The sequence below is a fragment of the Leucoraja erinacea genome, chromosome 4 (genome assembly GCF_028641065.1).
Source record: "Leucoraja erinacea ecotype New England chromosome 4, Leri_hhj_1, whole genome shotgun sequence".
Lineage (NCBI taxonomy): Eukaryota > Metazoa > Chordata > Chondrichthyes > Rajiformes > Rajidae > Leucoraja > Leucoraja erinaceus.
The window spans coordinates 58,396,343-58,416,264 of NC_073380.1; positions in this window are offsets into that span (position 1 = coordinate 58,396,343).

A 19,922-nucleotide genomic window follows, 5' to 3' on the forward strand; every position below is an offset into this window, starting at 1 on the left:
ACCTAGACCATTTCCGACACTTCCCTACCAGTCCTTGACCTCACTATCTCCATTGCAGGTGATAGACTTCTGACCGACATACACTATAAACCCACTGACTCCCATGGCTATCTGGACTACACTTCTTCCCACCCTGCTTCCTGTAAGGACTCCATCCCCCACTCCCAATTCCTCCGTCTACGCCGCATCTGCGTTCCACACCAGGACATCTGAAATGTCCTCATTATTCAGGGAACGGGGGTTCCCCTTCTCCACCAGAGATGAGGCTCGCACCAGGGTCTCTTCCATACCCCGCAACATTGCTCTCTCTCCCCATCCCCCCACTCGCAACAAAGGCAGAGTCCCCCTAGTCCTCACCTTTCACCCCACCAGCCGTCACATACAACAAGTAATCCTCCGTCAGTTTCGCCACCTCCAACGTGACCCCACCACTCGCCACATCTTCCCATCTCCCCCCATATCTGCCTTCCGCAAAGACCGCTCCCTCCATAACTCCCTTGTCAATTCTTCCCTTCCCTCTCGTACCACCCCCTCCCCGGGCACTTTCCCTTGCAACCGCAAGAGTTGCACCACTTGCCCCTTTACCTCCCCCCTCGACTCCGTTCAAAGACCCAAGCAATCGTTCCAGGTGCGACAGAGGTTCACCTGTATCTCCTCCAACCTCATCTATTGCATCCGCTGCTCTAGATGTCAGCAGATATATATCGGTGAGACCAAGCGGAGGTTGGGCGATCGTTTCGCCGAACACCTCCGCTCGGTCCGCAATAACCAAGCTGACCTCCCGGTCGCTCAGCACTTCAACTCCCCCTCCCACTCCGTCTCCGACCTCTCTGTCCTGGGTCTCCTCCATGGCCACAGCGAGCAACACCGGAAATTGGAGGAACAGCACCTCATATTCCGCTTGGGGAGTCTGCACCCTGGGGGCATGAACATCGAATTCTCCCAATTTTGTTAATCCTTGCTGTCTCCTCTCCTTCCTCAGTCCCGCTGCTGTCTCCTCCCATCCCCCAACCTTCGGGCTCCTCCTCCTTTTTCCTTTCTTGTCCCCCCCCCCCCCCCCCCCCCCCCCCCCCCCCCCCCCACCCCCGATCAGTCTGAAGAAGGGTTTTGGCCCAAAACGTTGCCTATTTCCTTCGCTCCATAGATGCTGCTGCACCCGCTGAGTTTCTCCAGCTTTTTTGTGTACCTTCTGAGGTAATTCAAGCCTGTTCCTTTGGAGTCATAGAGTCATAGTGCCTTTCTGAGCATGTCCCATTTGCCTGCATTTGGTCCATATTCCTACAGAACTGTCCTATCCATATACTACAATAGCATTAAAAGATATTTGGGCAAGTACTTGGATAGGAAGGGTTTAGAGGGATATGAGCCAAACATGGGTAAATGGGGCTAGTTTAGATGGGGTAACTTGGTCGGGCCGAAGGGCCTATATCATATTAGACACTGTCACTCTAATTGCATATCTTTATTTAAAATGAGGTGGCACAGTGGCGCAGCGGTAGAGTTGCTGCCTTACGGTGCACGAGATCTGGGTTCGATATTTCATGTCTTTGGATGTTGCAGGAAACCGGAGCAGCCGGAGAAAACCCAGTCACAGAGAGAATGCACAAGCTCTGTACAGACAGGATTGTACCCGGTTCTCTGGCGCTGTAAGCAGCAACTCTACTGCTGCGCCACTGTGCCAGCCTTTTTGTTGTATAGTTTATCTGCTTTTATCTCACCTCAAACAAGGAAAGTACAAATCCAAGATGCAAACCAACATCCAATCAAAAAGTTTGATGGAGGAGTTAAATAATGTTGTAATAAAACTAGGGGAAGTTGCTGGTCGTTGCAACGTTAAAACGTATACTGGAGACTGGATTTTATGGATAATTTACAGATTAACCTGCAGTTAGATGGAGCGATCATCAATCCTCTGTAGTTAAAGTCATTAACCTTTGAAAACCGTTTACTAAAAGCACCAAGAATGAAGCAAAGCAGAACTGAGACATGCAGGTGGAACTTGATATCAATTATTAAATTGGTCTAATCTCAGAGTCCAGATGACAGTTCGTTCAAATCGCACTTGAGTGATTTTTGAACATGTTCGAACTTTGCTTAATTTGTAATAGGGTGTTGTGATCACCAAACATGCTAAACTGGCATCAGCAACCTTATATCTCATTCACGTTGGCAGACAGTCAATGTTTTATTCAGCACTAGCGGTAACTCTCGAGTTAAGTGACTGGTTGAAGCTTGACTTAGACAATTTTACTTCATTATGAATAGAATTGTGCAATTAGAGTCACAAACACATACAGCAAACAGGCCCTTCGGCCGAACTCGTCCATACTGACCAAGTTGTCCCATCTAAGCTAGTCCCATTTGCCCGGGTTTGGCCCATATCCCTCAAAACCCTTCCTATCCAAATACTTGTCCAAATATTTTTTATATGCCATTATATTACTTGCCTCAGCATGTTCCATACACCCATCACCCTCTGTGTGAAATAATTGCCCCTCAGATTACTATTACATGTTTCCCTTCTCACCTTAAACCTATGGCCTCTGGTTCTTGATTTCCCCAACTCTGGGAAAAACACTCTCTGCATGCACCCTCTCTATTTCCCTCTCATGTATTTATTATGGCTTAATGAACTCTCAAAGTAGGTTTATTTCTGTTGTCATGTGTATTGAAATACAGTTAATAGTTTGCTTTGGTCCATCCAGATATACCATACGATAAGTACATCAAGGTGGTGCATGTGAGAAAGAAAACAGAACATAGTATATACTGTTACATTGGCAAAGGAAATGTGGTCAGAAGATACAGGGGGATGCAGCCGAAGACCTGGAACCGGAAGGTGGAGGTAGTCGGAGACAGCAGGGACGATGGCCAAAGGGCCGGTAAAAAGAACTAGGGTCTTACCTTCTGCACCCTCGGCTGTTCGATTCACCATTGTGGACATTGGACTTTGTCTCTGGAACTGATGCGCTACATTGCTGAGAACTATATTCTGCACTCTGTATCTTCCCCCCTGCTCGATCTCTTGTACTTGAGTTTGAGCTGATTGTATCTTTGCATGGTGTATCAAATCTGTTTGGGTAACATGCAAAACAAAGCTTTTCACTGCACCTCAGTACACATGACAATGATAAACCTGAACCTAAACCTACACTTGAGCCATTCCTGTGAGTGAATGTCTGTCATCCCAAACCCCAGAGAAATAGAACAGGGACTAATTATCTTCCATCCTAATCCTCCATCCCGAGGGTTTTCAGAAGAATGATTTGCCAAAATTCTTCTTAGTTTACTTTAGTTTATTCTGAAGAAGGGTCTCGATCCGAAATGTCACCCATTCCTTCTCTCCAGAGATGCTGCCTGTCCCGCTGAGTTACTCCAGCTTTTTGTGCCTATCTTTAGTTTAGTTTAGTTTAATTTAGTTTAGTTAAGTTTAGAGATACAGCATGGAAAAAGGGCCTTCAGCCCACCGAGTCTGTGCCGACCAGCAATCTTCATACAATAGTTCTATCCTACACACTAGGAACAATTTACAGAAGCCAATTAACCTACAAACCTGCATGTCTTTGGAGTGTGGAAGGAATCAGGAGCACCCAGAAAAAACCCATGCGGTCACGTGCAGAACGTACAAACTCTGTACAGAGAGCATCCGTAGTGGGTTTCGAACCCGGGAATCCGGTGCTGTTAGGCAGTAGGTCCACAGCTGCGCCACTGTGCCACCGTTCTGTTTCCCTCCTGCTCCAATGGCTCTTCACTTCCAGTCAAACGCAACCCAGTTCATCAAAAAACTGTCTACGTTGGCCGAATGTTTATTTTAAAAGCTAAGTGGAATTTGCAGTGTTAACATCCACTCCCAAGACCTTTAGCCTGAAAGGTCACACAGAATTATGCAATAACTGTCCAAACCCTCATTCTTTTATAGGAACAGCCCTGCATTGTGTTCGGAAATATATAGCAGCACTGAATTCTGCATGATCAAGGACAGATGAATATTAAAAAGGATTTTAATTGTATAATGTAATTTCTTCTGAACCCGCCGTGATAGATGCAGAAATTAATTAATTAGTCTGGTAAGAACTCATTTTTAGAACACTTCATTGGTGAGTTCTAATTAATGCTTGATATTTATTTTTTCATTGAGGGCAGGGAAAAGGCATGAGAGGATTGGGTGCAGATGAAGTACATGGTGAGAGCTGAACTTTTTTTAAAGAAGTAAAACCAGCAATTGTCAAAGACATCTGATTCGTTAGGTCTGTCATTTCCTCTGTTGCTTTCTTTGCTTAAGGAGGCACTGTGGCATCAGGATGTGCCTCTTGGACTGCTTCCTTGATCTAATTGAGCCCCAGGCTGTTGCAGGGCCTCCAGCAGCCCACCCCACAGACACATCGACCCACAAATGCTCCCAAAACTAACCCCATTTGCCCACTTTTGACCCGCACCCCTCTAAACCTTTCCTACCTATGTAATGGGCCAAATGTCTCTTAAATACTTATTTAAGCCTGCTCCACCATTCACTTTGATCATGGTTGATCATGCAAATTTACTCCCCTGCCCCTTGATCCCTTTAGCCCTGAGGACAATATCAACAGTCTTCCTAAACATAGAACATAAAACATAGAACAGTACATCTTCCCATCTCCCCCCATGTTTGCCTTCCGCAAAGACCGCTCCCTCCGCAACTCCCTTGTCAATTCTTCCCTTCCCTCCCGCACCACCCCCTCCCCGGGTACTTTCCGTTGCAACCACAAGAAATGCAACACCTGTCCCTTCACCTCCCCCCCTCGACTCCATTCAAGGACCCAAGCAATCGTTCCAGGTGTGACAAAGGTTCACCTGCATCTCCTCCAACCTCATCTACTGCATCCGCTGCTCTAGGTGTCAGCTGATTTACATCGGGGAGACCAAGCGCAGGTTGGGCGATCGTTTCGCCGAACACCTCCGCTCGGTCTGCAATAACCAACCTGACCTCCCGGTGGCTCAGCACTTCAACTACCCCTCCCATTCCCAATCCGACCTCTCTGTCCTGGGTCTCCTCCATTGCCAGAGTGAGCAACACCGGAAATTGGAGGAACAGCACCTCATATTCCGCCTGGGGACCTTGCGTCCGGATGGCATTAACATTGAATTCTCCCAATTTTGCTAGCCTCCCCTTCCTTAACCCTCTAGCTGTCTCCCCCCCCACCCTCCTATCCGCCCGCCCTCGGGCTCCTCCTCCTCCCCTTTTCCTTCCTTCTCCCCCCCCCCACCCCCCATCAGTCTGAAGAAGGGTTTTGGCCCGAAACGTCGCCTATTTCCTTCACTCCATAGATGCTGCTGCACCCGCTGAGTTTCTCCAGCAATTTTGTGTACCATAGAACAGTACAGCACAGGAACTGGCCCTCTCGCCCAGAAAGTTTGTGCCGAACATGATGCCAAGATAAACTAATCTCCTTTACCTGCACCTGATCCATTTCCTCCATATCTATGTGCCTAACTTAAAACGTCTTAAATAACACTGTAGTACCTCCACCAGCACTCCTGACAGCGTATTCCAGGCATCCACCATTCTCTGTCAAAGCCTTGCCCCACACCTTTAAACTTCGCCCCTCTCACCTTAAAGCATTACGTCTAATCCTTGATAATTCCACCCTAGGATTTTTTTTACCAGCTGTCACTGCCAAAAGAGTGTAGATCAAATATGTAATGACAAGGAAAATAGAGGTGAAGGAGTTGTGCTACTGATCAGGGAGACTGTCATTGTGGCACTTGCAGGGAACATTCTGGAGGGTTTAGCTGCTGAGGCGATATGAGTAGAACTTAAAAATATGAAAGCCGCAAGCTCAAATGGGATTGTACTATAGGCCCCAGTTAGCAAGCAGGAGATTGAGGAACAAATATGTAGGAAGGAACTGCAGATGCTGGTTTACACCAAATATAGACACAAAATGCTGGAGTAACTCAGCAAGTCAGGCAGTATCTCTGGAGAGAATTAATGTCATATATCTGAAATCTTCAAGCTTGCAGATCCTTTCATCCACCATGGGATCTCTCTTCAGACTGAAGAAGGGTCTTGACCCAAAATGTCCCTTGTCCATGTTCTCCAGGGATGCTGCCTGACCTACAAAAGGTCCATTCCAGGGTCTGATAACAGCGGGGAAGAATCTGTTCTTGGTAACCGTCCTTGACTGAGGCAAGGGCTGCATGAGGAGAGGTTGCATTAAGGGCGACACAGTGGCGCAGCGGCAGAGTTTCTGCCTTGTAGCGCCAGCGACCCGGGTACAATCCAGACTACGGGTGCTATCGGATTAATGGATGACGTTTTGGGCGAAGGGTCTGAATGTTCTGAAGACCTGAAACGTCACCCATTCCTTCTCCCCAGAGATGCTGCCTGTCCCACTGAGTTACTCCAGCATTTTGTGTCGATATTGGGAATGAATGTGTAGACAAATGTATAACTCCATGACTTTTCTTAGTGGGTGAATTTAACTTCTCCAATATTGACTGCGACTTGCTCTATGACAAAAACTTAAACAGGGCAGAATTGTACAGGCAGACGAGATCAATTCAGCTTGGCATCATATTCAGCACAGACATTGTGAGTCACGTTATCCCACTTTCTCATCTATGTTTAGTTTAGGTTAGTCTAGAGAGTCTCCGTGGATTGTCACCTTGTCGTGGTGGAGAAGCTTGTGTGGACCTGAGATCGTGAGAGAAATTCCGTCTGGAGCTATGCTCCTGGTAGGGCCACCCATGGCAGTAAGGTCGGGGGGAGGTCTCTGACAAAGAGCAATCCAACCAAGACCTCAAAGGTGGAACAGGCAGAGGATGATGGCTGACCTTAGTGGAGTGCCACAACGGCTGGGAAGGCGGATGAAGGCTGCAGCAGAAAAGAGTCTCGGATCGTCTTGGACTCCATGCCACTGGATCCTGACCCAGACCTGTCAAAGACCATGGGGTGGCTGCCTGGGCACCAGTCTCCCCACGTTAAACAAAGTCATGCACAGGCGTCCTCCATATAGGGAATAACACCCTGGACACACCCATGGTCATGACCGAAGGGGGCCTAAGAAGAAGTTTAGTTTAGAGTTACGGCGTGGAAACAGGCCCATCGGCCCACCAGGTCCGTGTCGACCAGCGATCCCCACACATTACCACCCACTAGGGACAATTTTTACATTTACCAATCCAATTAACCTATAAACCTGTACGTCTTTGGAGTGTGGGAGGAAACCGAAGATCTTGGAGAAACCCCACGCATGTCACGGGGAGAACGTACAAACTCCATACAGACTGCACCCGTAGCCGGGATAGAACCCAGATCTCCAGCTCCACATTCGCCTGTAAGGCAGCAACTCTACCGCTGTGCCACCATGACCGCCCCAGTTAGGTACAATTTATAGAGGGCAATCGACCGAGAAACCCGCTTGTTTTTGGGATATGGGAGGAAACCAAAACAATTGGATGAAACCTACACGGTCACATGGAGAACATGCAAACAGCACCCGAGGTTAGGATCAAATCTAGATCCCTGGCTCTATCAGGCAGCAGCACTACCAGCTGTGCCACTGTGCCTCACAAGTTCCTATATACCAGAGTACCAGGTGGTCTATGTACTCCCGTCTTCATGGTGGTATGTCAAACCAAGTGTCCTAAGTGACACTACAAGCCACTAAGCCACGGCTGCCAAAAAATATCCAGTCAAAGAACAGTACAGCACAGGAACGGGCCCTTTGGCCCACATAGGCCCTTCAGCCATCTTCATTTGACTTGAGTTATGGTTAATCTCAAGGTTTACAGTCAAAAGGCCTGGATAGGGCGAATGCAGAGAGGATGTTTTCACTAGTGGAAGAACCTAGGACCATAGTCTCAGAATAACAGGACGTACCTTTAGAAAGAAGATGAGGGAGGATTTCTTTAGTCAGAGGCTGGTGAGTCTGTGGAATTCATTACCACAGATGGCTGTGGAGGCCGACATTGTATATTTTTAAGGCAAAGATTGACAGACTCTTGATTATTACGGGTGTCAGGTGTTATGAGGAGAAGACTGGAGAATGGGATTGAGAGGGAAAGATAGATCAGCCATGATTGAATGGTGGAATAGACTTGATGAGTCGAATGGCCGGATACTGCTCCTATAACTTATGAACATGGATTTATTATAATGCCCCAGTTGATGCTCAGTAGAATTCTTCGATCTTGACTGTGATAACGTGCTTGGAAACTTTGAGTTCAATCCTCACTGAGTTTACCACATCAGTCGCATGCTAGATGTTAGAGGTAGAATTTGCACTGACTGTCCTTCACTACATCACAATGTGAACATAACCAAACCTGTCTCTGCTATTTACATCAATACCTGTTCTCATGAGTTTTCCTGATCTACTTAATCTACCATTAAAAACCACCAGAATTCACTAAATTCTCCAATAAATGTCATTGGTCTTTCCTGTATTGCACTCAAATCATGGTAATATTTCTTTCTTTCATGGACAATCCAATTCCTGCCACCAGGTTCAGGCAGACCCATCATGTTGTTTTATTAGACTCATGAAGCTGTTTCATTCAATAGTATCAGCCACTACTCCTGTCTCACATATGTAATGTATTTAGCATAGGATTACCAGATATTACGGTGCTGTTGACAATGTGAAATTCCCTAAGCAGTTGTCATGATTGTTTTGAAGTGAATATGAAGCGGAGACACATAGTTTCATTTATTATTGTCACGTGTACCGAGGTGCAGCTAAATGTTTTTGTTGCGTGCTGTCCAGTGGGTGAAAAGACGATTCACGATTACAATCAAGCCATCCACAGTGTAGAGATCTAGGGTAAAGGGTATAATGTTTAGTACAATAAAGTCTGATTAAAGATAGTTCAAAGGTCTTCAATGATGCAGCTGGGAGGTCATGCCCCACACTTCTCCTTTGAACATTCCCCATCTCACCTTAAAACTATGCCTTCTAGTCTTTGACATTTCTACTCTGCGAAAACGTTTCTGACTATCTACCCTTTCTGTACCACTCATCATTTTATATACTTCTATCAGGTCGCCACTTAAACTGTTACCAGCTCTTATCAGGCAACTGAACCATCATAAGATCATAAGTGATAGGAGCAAAATTAGGTCATTCGGCCCATCAAGTCTACTCCACCATTTGACCATTTGCCCGTTTTCTTCCCATACTAATCAAGAATCTATCTATCTCTGCCTTAAATATATCCACAAACTCTGCCTCCACAGCCTTCTGTGGCAAATGATTCCACCGATTCATCATCCTACCACCAGTAGAGAGCAGGCCTGAGCTACTATCTACCTCATTGAAGACCCTCAAACACTCTTTGATCAGACTTTACTGGACATTGAATCATAGAGTTATAGAGTGATACAGTGTGGAAACATGCCTTTCAGCCCAACTTGTCCCAGCTACACCAATCCCACCTGCCTGCGTTTGGTCAATATCCCTCCAAACTTGTCCTATCCATTTACCTGTCTAACTGTTTCTTAAACGTTGGGATAGTCCCAGCCTCAACTACCTCCTCTGGCAGCTTGTTCCATACACCCACCACCCTTTGTGTGAAAAAGTTACCCCTCAGATTCCTATTAAATCTTTTTCCCTTCAGCTTGAACCTATGGTCCTCGATTCCCCTACTCTGGGCAAGAGATTCTGTGCATCAACCCGATCTATTTATCTCGTGATTTTATACACCTCTATAAGATCACCCCCTCATCCTCCAGCACTCCAAGGAATAGAGACCCAGCCTACTAAACCTCTCCCTACAGCTCAGACCCTCTAATCCTGGCAACATCCTCATAAATCTTCTCTGAACCCTTTCAAGCTTGACAATATCTTTCCTTGCACTAAACATTATTCACGTTACTCTCTTTATCCTGTATCTGTCCACTGTGAATGGCTCGATTGTAATCATGTATAGTCTTTCCGCTGACTAGTTAGCACATAACAAAAGCATTTTATTGTACCTCGGTACGCTTGACAATAAACTAAACCAAAACAAAAACTAAACTCCAACATGCCAGAGAAATGTCATATATCTGAAATCTTCAAGCTTGCAGATCCTTTCATCCACCATGGGATCTCTCTTCAGACTGAAGAAGGGTCTTGACCCAAAATGTCCCTTGTCCATGTTCTCCAGGGATGCTGCCTGACCTACAAAAGGTCCATTCCAGGGTCTGATAACAGCGGGGAAGAATCTGTTCTTGGTAACCGTCCTTGACTGAGGCAAGGGCTGCATGAGGAGAGGTTGCATTAAGGGCAACACAGTGGCGCAGCGGCAGAGTTTCTGCCTTGTAGCGCCAGCGACCCGGGTTCAATCCAGACTACGGGTGCTATCGGAGTTTTTTTAACCAGTAAGAATATAGGATACAATGTTTTTTGACTTATGTTTCTGTACACAACCCACAGATAACTAAAATAAAGGGACAACAGATGATTTTGAAAACAACAGATATGTTAATCGTCGAGACCTGGGTTTGATCTTGACTATGGTTGCTGACTGTATGGAGTTTGTATGTTCTCTCTATGACCACGTGGGATTTCTACAGGTGCTCAGGTTTCCTCCCACACTTCAAAGACGTACAGGTTTGCAGGTTAATTGACTTGGTATAATTGTAAATTCTAGTCTGTAGGATAGTGTTGGTGTGCAGGGATTTCTGGTTGGCGTGGGCTCGGTGAGCTGAAGGGCCTGTCTCCACGCTGCATCTCTAAACTAAACTAAACTAAAGTTATTAATGGGCCAGTAAACAACTCATTAACAACTCTTTCCCACAGCATCTACATCTTCTGGGAACGGCATGGATCTCTGAGGAGAAAGGAGATACATGGCTTTGCCTTAAACTGATGGTATTATGAGGCAAAATGCATTTGCACTAAGTGATTCTGCTCATGAGGAACTGAACAGAAATGCTGACTAACCAATCTGACACATGCCTTCAAAATGGAGCTTCAGTTTAGCTACTTCCAAAAAAACGTAGAATCAATTATTAAATTGAAGACTGGGAACACGAAGGAGACAAAAGCTAATTAAATCATGACGGCCGGTTTACATAAACAAAACATCCCTGTAAATTGATGGGATGTTTGCTTCAAGAGCATATGCCTAAAGATTGCTTATTAATGGGATATAAATATTTCACGCCTCATCTGGCTCCACGCAAGACCCTTTGTTCAAGAAAGATTGAGAAGCTGGGGAGTTAAAGTGAGATCTGACATGCTTAAGTACCCATGTCTCATTAACTTACATCATCCATCAGTGGTGACAAGTAAAGAGAGTGCGAGTTGGAAAATGAGTCGCTTAGATTAGTCAGCTGAAGTGAAACTAATTTTTTATCTCTGTCATTTCCCATCGACATTGCCGGCCGCAATCTTCACCTGATGGGTCCTGACTTCACAAGGGTTGATGTCTTCTCAGTCCAATGAACACAGTACATACATAGCATACTTTGTTGTGGCTATCCCTCAAGGTCGAGGATGATGGTCTACGTTCTGTTGTTTGTATGGACTCTCATGTGGCTAATGAGTCCAATCCTGGCTTTGAAAGTTCTTCGGCATTCAGGACAGGTAATTCCAGATGGCAGATCGGGCTTGGTTGTTGCTGCCTCGCTTTCCATTTTCTTCTCTTTTCTTCTAATTCTGCGCATCACTTGGCTTTGAAGGTCGCTGTTCCTTCTTGGATGATGGTTCGCCAGAGTTTCCTGTCCGTGGCATTGGTTTCCCAATTGTCGATGTCAATTTCACATTTCTTCATGCTGGCTTTTAAGGTGTATTTGAATCTCTTCTTTTGTCTGCCTCTTTTACGTTTGCCTTCTTTAAGCTGGGAGTAGAAGGTTTGCTTTGATAGACGCTCGTCTTCTATCCGAACAACATGACTGGCCCATCTTCGTTGGTTCTTGATGACGAAGGCTTCGATGCTAGATGTTTTTGCTTCATTCAGCCCATTGGTTCTTCTGTCTTCCCAGTTGATATTTAAGCTGCTTCAAAGACATTGTTGATGGAACTTTTCATGCGTTTTCAGATGGCGTCAGTATGTTGTCCAGGTTTCTGATGCATACAGGAGCATTGGAATCACCACTGCCTTGTACAATAACATTTTGGTGTCTGTTCGGATGTCACGATTTTGAAAGACTCTCGTTCGAAGACGTCCAAAAGCTGTTCCAGCACACTTAAGACGATGTTGGATCTCGTCATCAAGATCGACATTGGAAGAGAGGTGGACTTCCAAGGTACGGAAAGTGATCCACATTTTCCAGGGTTGTTTCACCAAGTTGAATTGATGGTTCTTTCCGATTTGTCTCAGTTGGTGGTGATTGGTAGATAACCTGAGTCTTCGTGGAGTTGATGGTAAATCCAAGTTTCGTGTGTGCACTGTTGAAGGCAGTCAGGATCTGTTGCAGATGATTTTCTGAGAGGGCTGCAACACAGTTGTCGTCTGCGTATTGGAACTCGATGAGGGAGCTCATAGATGTCTTAGTTTTGGACTTGAGACAGGCAAGATTGAAAAGTCTGCCATCTGTTCTGTAGACGATTTCGATTCCTGGGGTAGGTCATCCTGGATGATGTGGATGGTTGTCACAATGAAGATGGTGAACAGTGTTGGGGCAATCACGCATCCCTGTTTCACTCCTGATCTTACTTGAAACAGCTCACAGTTGCTGTAGCTGGCCATGACTGTGGCAAGCATGTCATCGTAGAGGAATCTCAGGATTCTAATGTACTTTTCAGGACATCCATAGGTGGATAGGACGTCCCATAAGAGTTCCCTTGATACCGACTCGAAGGCCTTAGTGAGGTCGACGAATGCCATGTACAAAGGTTGAATTTGTTCATGACATTTTTCTTGTAGTTGATGCATTGTGAAGATCATGTCGGCTGTTCCACGTGATGGTCTAAACCCGGCGTGTTTCTGGAAGGATCTTCTGGGCTAAAGGCTTGAGTCAGTTGTTCATGATGCGGGCAAGGACCTTGCCTGCTGTTGCTAATAGGGAAATTCCACTATAGTTTCCACTGTCAGATTGATCACCTTTCCTTTTGTAGATAGTAACGATTGCCGAGTCTCTAAAGTCTCCTGGTACATTTTCATTTACCCAGATCTTGATGAGAAGTTGATGCAGTTGGTAATGGAGCAGGTTACCTCCAATTTTGTAGACCTTGGCTGGTATTTGTCGAGTTTGGCTGCCTTGTTGTTTTTCAAGGTTTTGATGGCTTCCTTGACTTCTTCAAGTGGTGGTATTCTGCTTATGGGAGTCATCAACAGGCTGCTTTGGAATATTGTTGATCACATTCCTGTCAAATGAGGCGGTTTGATCTTCAAAGTGCTCCTTCCATCTAGAATTGATGTCAGCAATGCTCTTCAGGATGGTTGACCCATCTTTGCTTTTGAAAGGGGCTTGGCCGTGAGTGGATGGAGCAAAAATGGCTTTGGTGGCGTTGAAAATGTCTCAAGTGTTGTTGGCGTCTGATAGTTGTTGGATTTCCTGAGCTTTCTCCCTGCACCATTGGTTTTTCAGGTTTCGGGTGCTCTTCTGCAGCCTTTGCATTCCTGATGGTACTTCCTTCTGGTAGCCGACAGGTGGTCATTTTGTGATGAAAGCTTTTCGCTTTTCATCGATGAGTGATTGGAGTTGTATGTCATTATCGTTCAACCAATCCTGATGGGTTTTTTTACTTGAACACAATTGTTTCCTTGCAGGAGGTGACGATAGTATTCTTCAATAGATTCCAATGTTCTTTGACAGATGGTGGGATTTGTTGGGGCAGTTGTTCTTGAAGTTTTTGTTGAAACTTCTGTACATGGTTGATGTCTTGAAGGACGTTAACATTGAATTTCTTGATGGTGTTCTGGTTTTGATGTTTCCTTTTGGGCCGAATCTTCATTCTCATGGTGGACGAGATGAGATGACGGTCAGTCCAGCACTCGTCGGCACCAGTAACGGATCTTGTTTTCAGTACATCTTGTTGGTCATGGGATCATACGATTATGTAATCAATGAGGTGCCAGTGTTTGGAATATGGATGCTGCCAGGAGGTTTTGTGCCTGTTTTTATGGCGAAATAAGGTGTTTGTAATCACCAGGTTGTGTTCGGCACATTTGGTGAGGAGGAGTGTTCCATTGGCGTTGACCTTGCCAACTCCTTCCTTGCCGATTGTTCCGGTCCAGAGCCTATGATCTTTTCCGACTCTGGCATTGAAGTCTCCTAAGAGAATGACCTTGTCGTCGTTGGGAACAGAGGAAAGGACGTTGTCAAGTTGGGCGTAGAAGTTCTCCTTTACTTCGTCTTTACTTAGGCTCGTTACTTAGCAGACAGGCAAAAGGTACAGAAGTGTGAAAAGAGATTCAGGGACAGTTTCTTCCCAGCTTTTATCACGCAACTGAACTATCCTACCAACAACTGAAGAGCAGCCCTGCGCTACTATTTACATCATTGAAGGCCCTCGGACTATTTTTGATCGGTCTTTACTGGACTTGATCTTGCACTAAACGCTATTCAAGTGATTCCCTTTAGCATGTATGAGTACACTGTGGATGACTTGATTGTAATCATGTATTGTCTCCGCTAACTGGTTAGCATGCAACAGAAGCTTTTCACTTTACCTCGGTACACGTGACAACAAACTAAACTCAAACTCAAAATTTACTTTATTTTAGAGATGCAGCGTGGCCCACTGAGTCCATGCCGGCCAGCGACCAGCAACCACCCCGTACACCAGCACTATCCTACACACTAGGGACAATTAACCTATAAACCTGTACGTCTTTGGAGTGTGGGAGAAAACTGGAGCAGCCAGAGAAAGCCCATGTAATCACAGGGAGAACATACAAACTCCGTACCGACAGCACCCGTAATCAGGATCAAACACAGGTTGATTCGGTAGGAGAGAAACTCTACCGCTGTGTCACTGTGCTGCTCTTTAACCAACAAGGTCTGTGCTGCACATAATGCCAAGGGATACTACACCTCCTCCCTCACCTCCATCCAGGGACACCAGCAGTCCTTCCAGATGAGACAGAGGTTCACGTGCACCTCATCTAACCTCGTCTACTGCATCCTGTATTCCCAATGTGGCCTCCTGTACAGCAGCGAGACCGAGCGTAAACTCTGCAACAATTTCGCTGAATACTTGCACTTGTTCCTTCTGGATCTCCTGGTGGCTAAGCATTTTTAACTCCCCTTCCCATTTCCATACTGACCTTTCTGTCCTGGGCCTCCTTCACTGCCAGAGTGAGGCCAAACACAAACTGGAGGAACGACACCTCATATTCTAACTAACCCCCATCCTCTCCCCATCCTCTTTCTGCCCCAAATTCTGTGTCCAACCCCCTCCACTCCCTCTCACCGATATCCACCTATCACTTGCCAGGCGGGGTCAAAGAAAGAGCGTTCACATCGTGGCCCTGTTGCCACCAATCTTTCCACCATTACGCACAAGAAGCACAAGAAGCTACAAGAAGCCATTGTATGCAGATGCCGAGAAGTGTGTTCAGCTCTGGCTGAATAATTTCTAAACTTGTGATGTGGTCTCGATAAGAAGACATGCCAGGCTTTGTCCTGCCCATCCTCTTTCTGCCCCAAATTCTCTCTTGTTATCCCCCCCTCCCCATCCCCGTGTCTTCCCGGAGACCCACCTGGATCCCATCTGTTCCTCCCTCACCTCCCCTTCCATCTTAACAATCGCCAGAGATGAAGAAACAGATGGGAGACAAAAGGACTGAAGAGTTATAAATTGTTAATCCAGAGGATGGGATATAGATGGAAGGGGAGGTGGGAGAGGAATAGATGCGATCCAGGTGGGTCTCAGGGAAGACAGGGGGGTGGGGAAAAAAATAGAGAATTTAGGGCAGAGTCTGAAGAAGGGTCTCAACCCGAAACGTCACTTATTCCTTCTCTCCAGAGATGCTGCCTGTCCCGCTGAGTTACACCAGCATTTTGTGTCTACCTTCGATTAAAACCAGCATCTGCTGTTCCTTCCTACACATTTTGTCCTGCCCCCACTCTCTTCCAACTTTCTCTCCCCACCCCACAATCAACTCGAAGAATTGTCCCAAGCCGAAATGTCACCTATCCATCTTCTCCGGAGATACTGCCTGGAGTTCATATTCATAAGTTATAGGAGCAGAATTAGCGCATTCAGCCCATCAAGTCTACTCCGCCATTCAATCATGGCTGATCTATCATTCCCTCTCAACCCCATTCTCCTGCCTTCTCCCCATAACCTCTAACTCCCGTACTAATCAAGAATTATTCTATATCTGCTATAGAAAATATCCATCAAATGCCGACAGCCGTTTGTGGCAATGAATTCCACAGGTTCACCATCCTCCGACTAAAGCATTTCCTCCTCATCTCCTTTCTAAAGCTATGTTACTCCAGCACTTTTATATTTTTTTGTAAACCTGCATCTGCAGTTCCTCATAACTGCAATAATAACAGATCTCTGTCAGAACTGTCTCATTCACCCCTTCATGCAGAGACAGCACTGATGTGAAGGACATATTCAATTATCTGCGAACAAGAGGCCACAATGTGAATAAACAGTCCAAGTGGTCAGTCACCAGGGATCATTGGTGAGGGAAGTACGTGAGGACCATGTCTTCCTTACTGCAGTAAGTATGTGGGCTTACATAGAGTCATGCAGCATGGAAACGGGTGCTCTGGTCTACCAAGTCCACGCTGACCATGAAACATCCATTTACATTAATCTTACACCAATCTCCCACACATTCCCATCAACCCCTACCTCCTATAATTCTACTGCTTACATTCACAGTGGGGCTGATGTACAGCAACTAATCTACTAACCTGCACGTCATTGGGATGTGGAAGGAAACCAGTGTACCATGGGGAAAACAGTGAGAACATGGAGATCGCAAGAAATTCTGGGCACAGCCCAGACCATCATGTAAACCAACCTCCCTTCCATTGTCCCCATCCACACTTCGCGCTGACTTGGTCAAGACTACCAGCATAATCAGGGACGAACCTCACCCCGGTCACTCCCGCTTCTCCCCTCTCCCATCAGGTAAGAGGTGCCCTAGAGGGAGTACAGAGAAGGTTCACCAGACTGATTCCTGGGATGTCAGGACTTTCATATGAAGAAAGGCTGGATAGACTCGGTTTGTACTCGCTAGAATTTAGAAGATTGAGGGGGATCTTATAGAAACGTACAAAATTCTTAAGGGGTTGGACAGGCTCAATGCAGGAACATTGTTCCCGATGTTGGGGAAGTCCAGAACAAGGGGTCACAGTTTAAGGATAAAGGGGAAATCTTTTAGGACCGAGATGAGGAAAACTTTTTTCACTCAGAGAGTGGTGAGTCTCTGGAATTCTCTCCCGCAGAAGGTAGTTGAGGCCAGTTCATTGGCTATATTTAAGAGGGAGTTAGATGTGGCCCTTGTGGCTAAAGGGATCAGGGGGTATGGAGAGAAGGCAGGTACAGGATACTGAGTTGGATGATCAGCCATGATCATATTGAATGGCGGTGCAGGCTCGAAGGGCCGAATGGCCTACTCCTGCACCTATTTTCTATGTTTCCACAGAAGTGTGAAAACACAAACCACCAGATTCAGGGACAGTCTCTTCCTGGCTGTTATCAGGCAACTGAACCATCCTATCACCAACTAGAGAGCATTCCTGACCTCCCATTTACCTCAATGGAGACCTGCGAACAATATTTAATTGGACTTTACTGAGTTTGAGTTTAGTTTATTGTCACGTGTACCGAGGTACAGTGAAAAACTTTTGTTTGCGTGCTAACCAGTCAGCAGAAAGACAATACATGATTGCCATCAAGCCATCCACAGTGTACAGATACATGATAAAGGGAATTACGTGAATAATATTTAGTGCAAGATAAAGCTCGTAAGAGAGTCCGAGAATCTCCAATGCCGCTGTTGTATCTTCCTCCAACACCACCCCTGTATCTGCCTCCACCACCACCACCCCTGTATCTGCCTCCACCTCCACTCCTGTATCTGCCTCCACCACCACCCCTGTATCTGCCTCCACCACCACCCCTCTCTCTGCCTCCACCACCACCCCTGTATCTGCCTCCACCACCACCCCTGTATCTGCCTCCACCACCACCCCTGTATCTGCCTCCACCACCACCCCTGTATCTGCCTCCACCACCACCCCTGTATCTGCCTCCACCACCACCCCTGTATCTGCCTCCACCACCACCCCTGGCAGTGCGTTCCAGGCACCCCACCATCCTCTGCGTAAAAACTTGTCGCTCCCATCTCCTTTCAATTTTACCCCTTTCACCTTAAAAAAGGATATGGATCATGGATCATATCATTGGAAACCCTCAGACCAAATTTAATAGGACTTTACTGGACTTTAACTTGCACTAAACATCACACCCTTTATCCTGTATCTATACACTGTGGATGGCTTAATTGTAATCATGTGTAGTCTTTCAGCTGACTGGATAGCACGCAACAAAAGCTTTTCACTGTACCTTCACATTTCACAAATGACAATAATAAATTAAACTAAACTAAACTAAACTCTATACAGGCAGCATCCGAGGCTTGGGTTGAGTCCAGTTCTCTGGCGCTGTGAGGCAGTGCTTCTCGTAGCTGCAACACTGTTCAACCCCAAATCTCAAATGGGCTGATTTACATTCAGGAATGATATGGTGGGACTTCCACGGCATTGTTACACCAGGTACTGCTGTTAATTGAGAGTTGACGACCTGCAGGAAATGAAGTTGATATCTTTCCCCCTCTGCGATTATCCTCAGTAAAGAGCAATAGAAAAGAGCATTCACAAAGCAGATGTGTCAAACTCACAGAGAATCTCCAGATCCACAAGGAAATTTAACGGCTGCTAGATTAAGGGACAGATAATTCAAAGCTGAGGTGCGTAGGAAGTTCTTCCTGTGGAGGGTGGTGAATTTCTAGAATTGACATTCCCAGAGGACTGGAGGCTGGAACACTGGGGATGTTTAAAAGAGATATTTTTGAAAGCTCAGGGAACTGATGGTGACAGGAATTGGCACAGAAGAGTAGTTGTTATTTGGTACAGATTAGCTAAGATTACACTGAGTCTTGAGGGAGCAAGCAGTCTATTCTTGTTTAGTTTCCAGATGCTGTTTTTTATCTTATGCTCTTAAAAAGAGAAAATTGCATCACTCTCCTCTAGCCCCTGATCAGAATCGGCACATTGGTGCAGTGGTAGAGTTGCTGCCTTACAGCGCCACAGATTCAGGTTTGATAACTGACTACGGGTGCTGCCTGCACAGAGTTTGTATGTTTTCCCTGTGATTGCGTGGGTTTCCTCCGGATTCCTACAGCCTTGAAAAAGACCCTTGGGCCCATCCTGTCGTCCTATCCATGTACCTGTCTAAATGTTTCTTAAACGTTACGATAGTACCTGCTTCAACTACCTCCTCCAGCAGCTCATTCCATACGCCCACCACTGTGTAAAAAAGTTACCTCTCGGGTTTCCATTAAATCTTTCCTCCTCACCTTAACCCTATGTCCTCTGGTTCTCAATTCAACCATGGCTCCAGTTTCCTTCCTTCCACACTCCAAAGACCTGCAGGGTTGTAAGTTAATTGGCTTCTGTAAATTGTCCCTATTGTGTAGGATAGAACTAGTGTACGTGTTGCCTTTCCATTTGCACCTTCAGTTACCAAAGTTCCAACGTCTATGTTTGCTATGCTAAATCTCTGTTTTTCTCTCCCCCTTCAAAACGCTCATATTATTTCAATAGAGAATTGATTGGTTAATCTTTCTTTCATATATCACACATAGCCCATGAATGATTGACCACAGGAGAAGCTATTTCTGTAATGAAAGAAATAATATTCCACTTCAATAGTCTTGTTCAATAAAAGGATATTAAGAATTATTGGTCAGGAGATGGCTTGTTCATTTAATACGAGGATTTCACCTTCAGGGTAGGAAACACAACCGACATATTTGTC